The 12,639-nt window shown below is 36.6% G+C and overlaps 1 protein-coding gene across 3 annotated transcripts in view; it reads left to right on the top strand.

The window, feature by feature from the left end:
- The window catches only part of CLVS2 (clavesin 2), an 83,208-nt gene that overhangs the window by 13,535 nt on the left and 57,034 nt on the right, over nt 1-12,639 (top strand). The window lies entirely within an intron of this gene.

The following is a 12,639-nucleotide window of genomic DNA, read 5'->3' as shown; positions in this document are numbered from 1 at the left end:
CCATTTAGTTGCCCAACAACTGTTGGAAAGCCAATCAATCATATGTTTTTTGGTATCTAGGATATGGAATCACTGTTTTGAATTACTTCTTTAGACTTAATTGGGGTTTTTTTTGCTCTTTTTTTTTGTTTTGTTTTGTTTTTAATGTGGAAGGGCCATGATGTGGAGTTGACAGAGGAATGGTGCATCTTCCAATGAATGACATTTAACTGGTTGGGAATTATAAAATGGAAAATCAGTTATTATTTAGTGGCATGTTATAAACCTAATATCGACGATTTCTTTTTAAGTTTTAAGGTGTCTTTTTTCTGCTCTCTGCTTTGCTTTATGCTACTTTATATATAATGTTTATGGAATAAAATTTAAATTCTTAAAAAGATTTGTAAATTAATTCTTAAGTGATGTTATTCAGTATTTATTCTCAGTATGTTCAACTTGCTTTTTAGAAGTTTGCAGCAGTTAGTTTTTGTAACGTTTATCACTGAAAATATCACAAAATAACTAATTTTATTGTTGTCATTCATTAGTCCAGGATGCTAGATTTTTTTTTTTTTAAGTAGAACAACCAGAATTATCTAGATCTCTGCTTCACAGTAATTTCTGACTGTGTCTATAGGCACCTAAATTGAAAGATGATGGCCTGCTAAAAAAAGGTCACTTCTCCAAGTAGCAGGACATCTTAACCAAATTGAATGCACAGTTTGGGTTTTGCCTCTGGAGTGAATAAGACACACTGATCCTTTTCTCTGATAGGCTTTCCCTGATGCAGATTTCCTGACTTGCTCTTGGTGAGTCAGCCTTGCTCCTACCTTATCTTGAACTACACTTTCTTTTTAACTCCATAGAGACAGTTAATAAGAGTTGGGAGGGCATGGGGAAACACAGTGTTTGGAAATGTGTGTATCATGTAGAATCAGTCCTCATTCTGCCCTCCTGCCATCAGCGTGTAAAGTGTTCTTCACTTTATAGAGAAAATTGGTTACCACCAACCATATTACTTAACACAGAATGGTAACCTAGCCTTTTATAATCGTGATCCCAATTTAACTGGCATGAGGGGTCGTCTAGGCCTTCAGCATATGAAGAGCTGGAGAACTCATATTATTTCCAAAAAATTGAAAAAAACAAACACCTCAAGGATAGACTCAATATCTTGCTGTTTGCTAATTTACACACTTTATGGAGTCATTTAATAGTAATATGATAAGTCCTCGGTGGAGGAAAAAACTGACCACTTGGACATGTTGGGGAACTTCCCCATTACCCATGGCTCCGATCAGGACTTTTTTAAGTGCTGAGGGTCAGCCCAACAGGAGCTACAGCCAGATTAAACCTCTGTGCTTGTGTTAGAGAAGGAAATGGTCCCCCTCCCTGCAGGGACCTCTGCTGAACTGCCTTGTCTCTATTCCCCACCCTGGTCCCAAGCCCCTTTCCTCGCTCCCAGGACCCAGACTGAGTAAGCAGGGTTGATTCCTCCTCGTTGCCCATCGGGAAGCCACTTAAAAGAAGGGAGCTCCTCCTGGGAATAAATTTGACACGTTACTAACTTTTAAACTCATTTTTTCTCTAGTTCAAGTTAATTTTTAAATGCTCTATATCCATGTCTATATCTGTGTCTATGTCTATATTGATATCTATAAACAATGGTGATTCTGAATAGGAATATAAGATGTACTAAAAATGTTCCATTGTGACAGGTGTGATTTCATACTTACTTTCATACTGAAGTAACCTTTTCTGACTTTTCTAATGAAGACTCTTTTATTTTGCACTTACTATGTGAGAAATATTATTGTGTATTGATATGTTTCACGCAGAGCATGAATCAACTTTATTTTTTGAGATTAACAGGAAACCGTAAAGCGTTTGAAGTAAAGACACATATGCGCAATTTTAGATTGTTAAACACAACTACCGCCATCACTAAGACCACCACCACAATAATAAACCCCTTCCAATTAACCCAGTCAGGGGAATTAAGAGGTGAGAATATTTTTAATAACTCAGTGATAATTTATATCACGCTATCATTCTGCTATAATATGTTACTTTTATTTAGGCAAACAAAAAAATATCCTAGGGGATTAAACCAAAAGTAAGGAAAGCTACCAGTGGGTCTAGTGCCAGGGAGGAAACTTAATTTAATGATGTGTATTATTAAGGGATGTAACTGTGTTTTGAAGAGGGCCCATCTCTCTTCCTTTATACAGAGGTGACTGTATAACCTGTCTACCTGCATACACCAATCCCCTTTTTCCTCAAGTATTTTAAGTGACCCAGCTAGAGATAGCACCTTATACTTTGGATAAAAACACAGAGACCATTGCTGTAAGATCCACCTGTGATCACAGTAGAAGGCCAACAGAGAGACACTGTTGAAGAATGGAAACGGGCTATAGCGGCAGACAGACCTGGGTTTGGATGGCAGCCCTGCCACATATCAAATATTTGGGCAAATTACTTAACTTGTTTGGCTGTCAGTCTTCATTTATACCAATTTTAAAGTATTGCATTAGAAATAATACACCTTGCACTTAGCAGGTGATATTAATGATCAAAGTAATTGATGTGGGTAAGCGCATTTTTCAAGTGGCATATTTTTTTGGATGTGTGCTGGTTTTCTCACAATTCAGTGACTACCTAGGCAGTGAAGACTTAAAGATGATTGACTTTGGGAATCTGAAAAATATCATATTTTGCTTTTAGTGCTCAGATTATAGATACACAGATTCCATTTTTTAAAAATCACTTCACTTTTTGGTTAAATAGCATCTAGATATTTTCATGTTAGATGCCAAATAATATATTTTTTTCTTGTTGGAAGCCAAACAAAAAATGCGATTTTTTTCACCTGGTGAAAATTAATCTTTGTTTCTTTTGGGAGAAACTCCAGGCACAGTTGGAAAGGTGGTGATTGTGGAGATAGCTTTGGCCTTGAGGGAGGAGCAAGAGTTTGCTAAGGGAATAAGGACAGGAAGAGCATTCTGGGCAGGGAAACTTTGGGGGAGGTGACTTGAACAAACAGACAGCTATAAAGCATTGAAAGTATGTGATAAATCAGTTTCGATATGGCTAGAGTGAGAAATGAATTGAAACAAATGACCAGAGGTGATCTGGGAAAGGCAGGCTGAGACCTGGCCCTATGGGCTGGAGGAAGGCATGCTGTGTGGTTTGACCTGTGTACTCCAGACATGGGGACATTTGGGACAGGAAAGTGACCTGATCACTCTTCTTCTTTGGAAAGATCTGCTGGGTAGAAGAATTGACTTGGATCAAAGGAGAGGGGTTAGATATAGAGGACACTCAGACTACCCTGGAGGTACTTATATTGATCCCATTTTGTAGGACAGATAATGAAACTTCAGGGAGTTTAAGACACTTACCTGAATTTTCTCAAGTGACCTCAAGGCTTGAGTCCAGGTTGTCTGATTCCAAAGAATGAATGTCTTTCCTGAATCTTGTTGTTTCTGGTTTTTTGTTAATTAAAAAAATTATACAATTTTAAAGGTTACTTTCCATTTACAGTTATTACAAAATATTGGCTATACTCCCCGTGTTGTACAATGCATCCTTGAGCCTATTTTACATCCAATAGTTTGTACCTCCCATGCCCCCTTGTTGTTTCTGTTGTTTCCAGGGCTGTGCCTAAGAAAAAATGGGTAGCCTCAGGTTAAAGTAACTTTCCTCCCCCATGCCCAAAATCCTCACATTTCAATCCAGGTGAAATTTCTTTGTTGGGATAGTACAGTACTAAAATAATCACAAATGGCTGACCTTGCACTTTTTTGGACACCAAGTGTCAGAACCATTTTCTTCTTCCCAGTGAGTGGTCTCTTTGAGTGACTACCAACCTCCCAGTTCCCTGTGATGAAGGACAAGGGCAAGGCACTTTTCTGCTAGCCAAAGAGAACTTTTATCCTCACAACCACAAGTTGGTAAGCCACTCATTATACCAATCCAAGGCAATTCTGTACGCTTTCTCTTTGCAGAATCTTCAAACATTTTTTTTAAATGAAAGGCATAAAAGATTTTTTACCAACACAATGCGGCTCCTTGACAGATAAGAGGCAACATCAGATATTTTCTGTGGAAATAAAGTATTCATTCTTAGTCGGAAGGAAAAGAGAAAGAGAAAATTGTCTTGCACCTTACAAGAATGTAATTGATTAGGGTAGTAACAGGAAGCATTTTAGAAAATCAATACAAGATTAAGTGGATGTGACTTGTTGACTCTAAGATATCTGCCTGGGAAGCCAATTAAAACATGAAATGTTTGGAAATACCTGGAACAGCTTAGACTGAATTTATAACGAAGCAGTATGCTTTTAATATTTTTTGGTTGCTGTTGCTCTATTTTAATATTTTTCTTATAAAATATTACCATTCTTAAAACTCTTTGGTAGTGAAAAACTCAAACTCTCTTATGAATCCAGAATCTCTTATTTGTGATTTTTTAAAACATATCCTGACCCTACCTCTGTTGTTCGTTGCCCTTTGGATGTATTTACCTGTTATTCCCCCTTAGCTCTGTTCTGCTGAGTCTCTGTGCTGTTGCTTTCACAATTTCACAGGAATCCCCAAACTCCATCTGCTGAAAAGTACAGAATGTAGTCAAGAGGTAGCTTGCTGACAAGGGGTTTGGCTGTAACAAAGAATTGAATAGCTCTTTGAATTGCTACCTAAGACTCAGATGTAGGGCCATCACAAAGTGCCTAAATCAGTGCCAGATATTGTAAGAGCCCTTAATAAATAGGACTTGTGAAAGATTAAAGAATATGTTATCAATTCACAGTACTTAATGCTGGCCCTTTCTTTTGACTCAAAGGTCCAGTGTTACTAGCAGCCACCAATCTGCTAGCTCTGAGAGCTCTGGTCATTCATGTGGAAGGCAGAAAGTGCTGCCACTACAAATTCTGGCTCTGACTGTTTGGAAGCCCAGTGCTACCTAGGGGATCTTGCCAAAAACAAAGGCCATGCTAATGACTTGGAATATCCCTGTCCGGGGCTAGCGGGTGAGGAGCGCCATTAACTTCAGTCTAGCGTTAGCTTATTCAGTCTTCCCGATCTTACCCACAGTTCCTGCTAGCTTTGAAATTGCACATGTGTGTGTACGTGCGTGTGTGTGTATGTGTGTGTGTGTGTGTGTGTGTGTGTATGTAGGACAGTTACGGAGAATATTAAAAAAGGAAGTCAGTGAGATATTGAGCAAATTAGGCTTTCATAATAAGACAAAAGGACTGTGCTTTGCAACAGTGTTTTTTGCAATGGTTGTTAACCTACCAATAGTTTTCAGGCTTATAATGCTTCTGGCAATAGCAGAAACCTCTTGCATGCAAGCTGCCTTGTAAATTTAAGGCAGCATGATGGTGCATTGATGGTAGAGGTCTGAAACAATACCTGTCTTTTTGAAAATGAACACACGGACTCATGAACTGTATTTATTCAGACAGCCTGGAGGTGGGAGCATTTATTTCCACATTTTGTATGCACAGTCAGAACCATGTTGAGAAACAGTGACAAGGGCACTGTGTAAAAAAAAAAAGTGACATTTTGTTCATCACACGCATAGCTGTCTGAGCTAAGTGTGCTTCCTTTCAGTTGTTTCTTAACCTAAAACAAAATGAGTGAAAACCCTAAAGTTGCTTGATTTCATGGTATGAGAATGTGGCTTGGCTGAGAGGTTTAGTCCCCAGAAGTAGGACGTTGGAAGTCTTTTTAAAATCTGACAATAGACATGTAAAAGCTATATATAATATTCAGTTCAGCAAGCAGGCTAAGCATTATATAAACTTTGCTAACAGGCCAGGTTAATTCTGCATATATATGTACATACACATACACATAACACATACATGTACCTACATACATGTGTATGTGCCTATATCTCACTATTTTTTCTTGCATTAAAATTGCTTTTTTTTTTTTGATTAGCAGCTAAATCCATTTAAAATGTCTAGTTATAGGAAGTAGCTGTCAACCTTGAAAAAAAATAGAGATGAGTGCTCTAGGCTTACTTAACATACACTTACTGAATTAAAGTAAGGAGTATCAGTAATTATCCATACAATTTAATACCTGTACACTTTCAACCACTGAAAAGGAGACTAGCTATCATTTTTCTTCTAGTAGCCAAATAATTTAAGCAACAAAAGGGAAGGAAGCAAATAATCTTTCTGTTTGAGTCATTGAGATAATGATAAATGGATAGAAAGTAACTACCTATAATGAAAAACTGAACAGCCATATGAGCTATTCTACATTTCATTTTATTGGCTATGTTAAGACAAGTCCTTAACTGGAGAACAAAAAAAATGAGTAACTGCAAGTTCTCTCTTATTCTTTTTATTAGCAATGTAAATGCATCTTGATATATTCTTCTCTCCCAGTAGAACTTCATTTTTTTCACTCTCTTCAAATCAAAATGGCAAAATGTGAACATTCATTTATCTTAAAAAAATTAGTTTAGATACAACCTTAAAAAAGAAAGGAATCCTGCTGTTTGCAACAATACAGATGAACGTTGAGGACATTATGCTAAGTGAAGTAAGCCAGGCACTGAGAGACAAGTACTGCATGATCTCACTTACATGTGGGATCTAAAAAGTCAAATTCATAGTAACAGGGAGGAGAATGGTGGTTACCAGGGGTCGGGAGGTTGGGGAAATGGGGAGATGCTGGTCAAAGGGTACAACATTTCAGTGATAAGATGAATAAATCCTGGAGACCTAATGGACAGAATGGTGACTATAGTTAATAACAATGTGTTGTATACTTGAAATTTGCTAAGAGAGTAGATCTCAACTGTTTTTACCACAGACACACATAAAAAAAGATAATTATGTGAGGTGATAGATATTTTAGCCTGATTGTGGAAATTATTTTACAATGTATGTGTATACCAAAATATCATGCTGTATACCTTAAATATATCCAATTTTTGTCAATCATGCCTTCATACAACTGGAAAAAATTAGTTTAAGACCCCAGTGCTATCAGATTTTCCTACAGATGTTGATAAAACTGACATGCTTATCTTTCAAATGTTTAGTCATTTCACCTTCATAAATGTAACCTCCTGGACATCTAAATCAAAATCTTTTGAAATCTCAAATTAAGGTGTCATTTTTGTTTTCTTAAGTTTTAAAATTCTGGTACCATATTGCCAGAATCTTGGAGGTGAGTGATTCTTCTGTCCCATCCATGAGTAGCACTCTTGTTATATTCTCTTAAGATTGATCTGGAAATTAAAATACTCTTTATTCTTCATTTTAACTATTCTGAGGATTTGTTTTTAATGGGCTTAATTTTCTTCATATCAGCAATTGGAGAAGTCACAATAAACTCATAAGAGGTATGCCCCCTTGTATTAATCCTGGGCTTCTATTTGATGCACAATTAAAAATAGTGTGTTTCTATGGCTTGAGGTCAACTGCAGTTTGAAAGGCCTCAGTCAGTTGGAATTTTAAGATGTGGGTGAGTGTGAGGTAGTTATATAAGGTAATGATAGCTGCAGTAACAAACAAACGAAAATGTGTGCATTTGCTCAACCATCTCACGGTGAAATCAAATAGGGTGCTTTGATCAAGCTTTGGTGCTTCTCCTAGCGAGTCAGTAACCCATGTTCCTTCCACTTTGTTGCCCTGCCGTTTTCTATGTGTGGCTTCCCGGGTCACTTTGGTCAGTTTCATTACATTTCCCTATAAGGTGAAAAAGCATGGAGGATCACATATGATACATGTCTATGGGCCAAACCTGCAAACAGTGTACATTGTTTATTTGAATTTGAATTCTGTTGGCTAGAAAACTCAGTCAAGTCGACACCCATAACTATAAAGGAGATGAAGAAATGTAGTCTGTGATTCTAGGAAGAAGAGGCATGATGGACACCTCGTCTTCTCCTTCACAATGCTGATTGCCTGAAATACCTATGATGACTCTTCTATCAGCTCTTTATAGCATGTTTGCTTATGTTCTCTGAAAGGAAGAGGTGATAATTAGACAGTGTTTCAAGAAAGTTTTATTCCAACATTTAAGCACAAAGAAATAAATGCAGTTTTCCTACAATCCATTCTGTGTACTTATTGCAATCTCTGTACCCGACTAGCTTTGCCTAGGTAGGGGTGCTGGCAATTTCTACGTACGTGGGTCACTATAGCTATATCCCCATAACAAAGGTAACACAGCTGTGATTCAATCAGTTCAGCGCTCCTAAGATCCCGATTTTAAAAGGAGAAAAATAGTAAATCATTCTTCTAGCGTCTTAAGACTACATGTAAGATGTAGTCTTAAATAGTGATATTTTTGTTGCTTTACCTTGAAAGTTAGAAATCCTCTGAATTGGGGATTTAATTTTCGTAAAATGAGAATATGACTTTTAAAAAAATTCGAGATTACCTACCTTGAGAAACTCCCCAAAAAAGAATACTAGCTGCTGAAACACTGAAAGGATTTCACTGTAAAGTCTTGTTGCATAGGCTTAAAGACTGAAATCAATGTCAAATTTTAGGATGTAGAGTCCACCAGCTTTCACCATTTTGTCAATATCTATCAAGTGCTTTAAAAACCAGTTGAAGTTTTACTTATTGTTTAGTCATCTAGTGAAAACATGCAAAAAGTCAATATAATTTTAGTACATAAATTAATAAAGTAAAAGTTATACTATCAGTACCTAGTTTTTCAATCATATTGTGTACTATAAGGAATCCACTTTCCTCTTGAAGGTATTCTAGGAGCTCTTTATTTCCTGTTATGACTTTTTCCTCTTGTTTATTAGGTCTGTATTAGAGCTGTCATTATAGAAAACTTTCAAATTTCATTCTTGTGTAATATTTGCTGTGTCTTAGATTTCCTTTCCTCAAGTCCTTGAATTCTTTTCTCTCTTTTTTGTTTTGTTTACATATATATATATATATATATATATTTTTTTTTTTCCACCTGAAGGAGTATGAGGGAGGTAAAGTTGCAGAACACTTGCATTCTCTAAAGTGTGTTTATTTTTTCACATCGGTTAATAGTTTTGTCTAGATATATAAATATAGATTCAAAATAATTTCCCTCAGTACTTTGAAATCATTATTTTATAGTTGTTAGGCATCCATTATTTCTGATAAGAAGCCTGGATTCAGACAAATTTTTGTTACTTTGTAGGTACCTGTAAAAGATTTTAGGATCTTTTTTCATCTTTGGCTTTTACAAGCATGCATCTGGGAGCAGATCTTCTTGTGTCTACCACACCTTAATGAATCCTTCAGTTAGAAACAGAAACATTTTTGTTATTCTTTCCTTTCAATTTTTCTCTGATCCCTTTTCTGGTATTACTATCGCGTGGACATTGTATCTGTGGTCTTAATCCTCTGTGTATCATAATGTTTCTGGATCACATGTTTTTTAATTAAACTTTTCAGTTTTATTTTGAAATTAATGTAGATTCACGTGCAGTTGTAAGAAACAATGCAGAGAGATCTCATATATGTTTTCCTCAATGGTAACATCTTGCAAAAATATCGTGCAATCTCACAACCAGGATATTAACATTGATATAATAGGGATGAAACTCCTGGCTACGTACTCAGTCTTCTCTTACATGACCCTGGTGGGGGCTGGGATACCTCATCACAGCTTGATGAGGGTGCTTTCATCCTTAGCTGGTGTGGGTGAGAGTGAGGTCACATGTTTTTGTTTTTGTTTTTTTCTTTTCCTCTAGTGCTTGGCTGGAGTAGAGTAGTTATTGCCTAAAAATTTTGTGTGTTGCTAGTATGCGTCTTTCCTGGTCCTTTGGCCAGTGAGAGCAAGCTTTAGTTAGGGCTCTTTTGTCTGTGCCTGTTTCCAGTTGCCAGTTTCCTGAGCTATAAATCGGGGATACCTGAGGCAAAATCAAGCCCAGGGAATGTGCCAGTATTTTATTCTTTGGGTCCCAAAGTCTCTAGCTGGTCTGCCTTTTTCTTTTCACCATTTATAGTCTTCTTATGTTTGTTTTATGTATACTGCCCAGGTTTTTTAGTTATACTTAATGAGAAGAGTAGGGAAAAGTATGATTTGATTATTCTGTCTTTCTGGAAGTGGAAGTTAGAACCACATGTATTTTTCATCTTCTAAAATTTTATCAAATATCTGCTTTAATAAAGTTACTCTGCCTCATTTAGTTTTCAGTGTTGTTGTAAATTTATTATAGTTTGTACTGTTTACTGTCATTTAAATTTGTGGAGGAAGGTGAGGAAATTGTGCTTATTCAGTCTGCCTTATTGACTTGGAAGCTCCTTAACTCCTTAAAGCCAACCATTTTCTAGTTTATGACCACAAGACGATAGAAATGAGGGTCATGAGCCATCATTTTTATCTATAGATAATGATCTAAGGGAGAAATTCTTCTTCTTCTATGTAGTAATAGCTTTTATTATTATGTTCTTTAAATCTCCAGAGATATTTTTCTAGGATTAAATATGGAGTAAATTTATTTCCAAAAACCCAAAAATATTCCAAGAGATATACCCATAATTCTTTGCAAATCATTATGAACTAAGACTCTAAAGCTTAGAAAACCAGGTTTATTTTCAAGTAAGATGAAATTCAGGCAGATAGGCAATTTTATCACTTGGTTTTAAAAGAAAACCTCAAAAAGATGCTACTAGTCAGACCATTGTCTCTCCTAAGATGGCTAAGAAAAGCACATTCTACCCCACATAAGACAATGATGGGTTGCAACAGAACTGGTAAACAAACTACATTTAGTGGTATTTGAGGCCTACTGTCTCAACAGGGAGTAGATAATCAGCATCATAATGGGTTACTACTATATGCTAAACTTAGAGCTATAATTTATTCAGTGAAAGGAGGGTAAACCACTCTGCTGTAAATCATAACAGGCTGTTTTCTAGTTTCATAGATATTTGGATCTGGAAAGTGCCTTAACTCAGAAAAGAGCTAATGTGACTTCAATGCTGCATAGAAACCATCAAAGTAGGCTTAGGCTGAATTGAACAGCACCACGGAGAGCTCCCAGAAAGTCCATTGCTGAGGTTTGTCTTTTCCTCTTTGCAGTTCTGGTTTTCTCTTGTCATCACTGCCTTTACAGTAAGCCCCTCTACCTCTTAGAATAGGTCACAGTACTCACAGAAGTAGAGGTTTCCTTCATTTTCCCTGAGTCTCAGAGTTTCTATGTTTGAGTCAAGGCTACATTTTCCACGTGGTCCAAGGTTTTCCTTTTAAGGCTTTCCCTTTATTATTTAGCTCCTGTTTTTTTGGAATTGTTTACTGGAAACTCATGTATCGGCATTGGAATTAGAACTATCGCCTCTCTTTCCTTTATTCTTGGAATCTTCCCATAAGTTATTTATATCCTAATTTTAAAAACACAAAAACATTCCTAAGTTGGATAGAGGGTAAGAGAAATGACACTGTGACTTGTGTTTCATCATAAGGCCATGTAAGGAGGAAGGAGATTGTCTTCTTTCACCCACGAAAACTGCTAGGAAAGTCATGGTTTGATTATGTGCTTTCTTCATAAAGAGGAATTTGGACAAAAATTATATAGGATAGAGTTGAAAGCAGAATTGTCTCTCCCCTGACAAGTGCTAGAATAGGTCAGACTTTAGAAGCAAGCATTCCTGGGCTCAAGTCTTGTCTCAGCCACATCCAGATTTCAACTTTAGATAGACTACTTAACTGATCGCGGTCATTGTTACCACATATAAAATGGGAGTGATACCTTCCACCTGGTGTTATTTTGAGGATTAAACAAGATAACAATATGAAAGAGATTGGCATGATACCTAGTCAGAGAAGTCACTTGGTTACTGTCAGTCCTGCCCATGCACTTCTTCCCTGCCCCATGCTGGAGAAGATAATATAAATAAACTATGTAACAAGAAGATTACGTCTTTAGAACAAAATACAGTGGTTATATAATATAATTAATCAACCTAACTTGGCAGATCATGCAAAACTCACCAACTAAAATTAGGTGGGAAGAAAGTCTCCCACCCCCTTTTTCTGAAAATAATGCATCTTTTAAGAAATTAAGTGGGTAATTTTCTCTTTGAAGTTTATAGTCACTACATTTGTTCTTCCAAGTTGTAAGATAATGGTTAAATGTGATTATAAAAAGTATTGTGATTTATAACATGTGGAACTCATTGCTTTTTTCCTAGGATGTAAGACTTTGGGGATTTTCACTCTTGGGAATATCACAAATATTTTCTGTTGAAATACATGAAGAGACTTGTATTTACATGATTAATATACATATCTCTCCTCACTGTTTTCAACTAGATGAAAACTTCCTCAATGGTAAGATAACAGTTCTGCTAAATAACTCACCAATTGGCTGGCAAGGAGGATCATATCATTGGTCCTGGGTGGACTAAAAGCATGTTATAGACCTGCAATTCTTAAAACTTTCATAGTGGTGAAATAGGGTGGGATACTCATGGGAGAACATACACTGGAGAGTGCAATATCTAAGATATGCGAAAGCTGCAGGGGAAGTAGTAATCAAAAGGACTATGGTAAAGAGACCTGGTACATTAGAGAAACTCAGTGAAAGGATTTCCTGAACAATGGGGATGACAGGATTCAGAAATACTGCTGGCTAGGTGATGGCATTTAAACACCAGAAGTATGTTGGGTGCAGTTATTATAATG

This window comes from Balaenoptera physalus (assembly GCF_965194825.1).
Source record: "Balaenoptera physalus genome assembly, chromosome: 9".
In the NCBI taxonomy this organism is placed as follows: domain Eukaryota; kingdom Metazoa; phylum Chordata; class Mammalia; order Artiodactyla; family Balaenopteridae; genus Balaenoptera; species Balaenoptera physalus.
The sequence above is the reverse complement of the archived record's forward strand: the minus strand, read 5'-3'. Positions and strand labels throughout refer to the sequence as shown.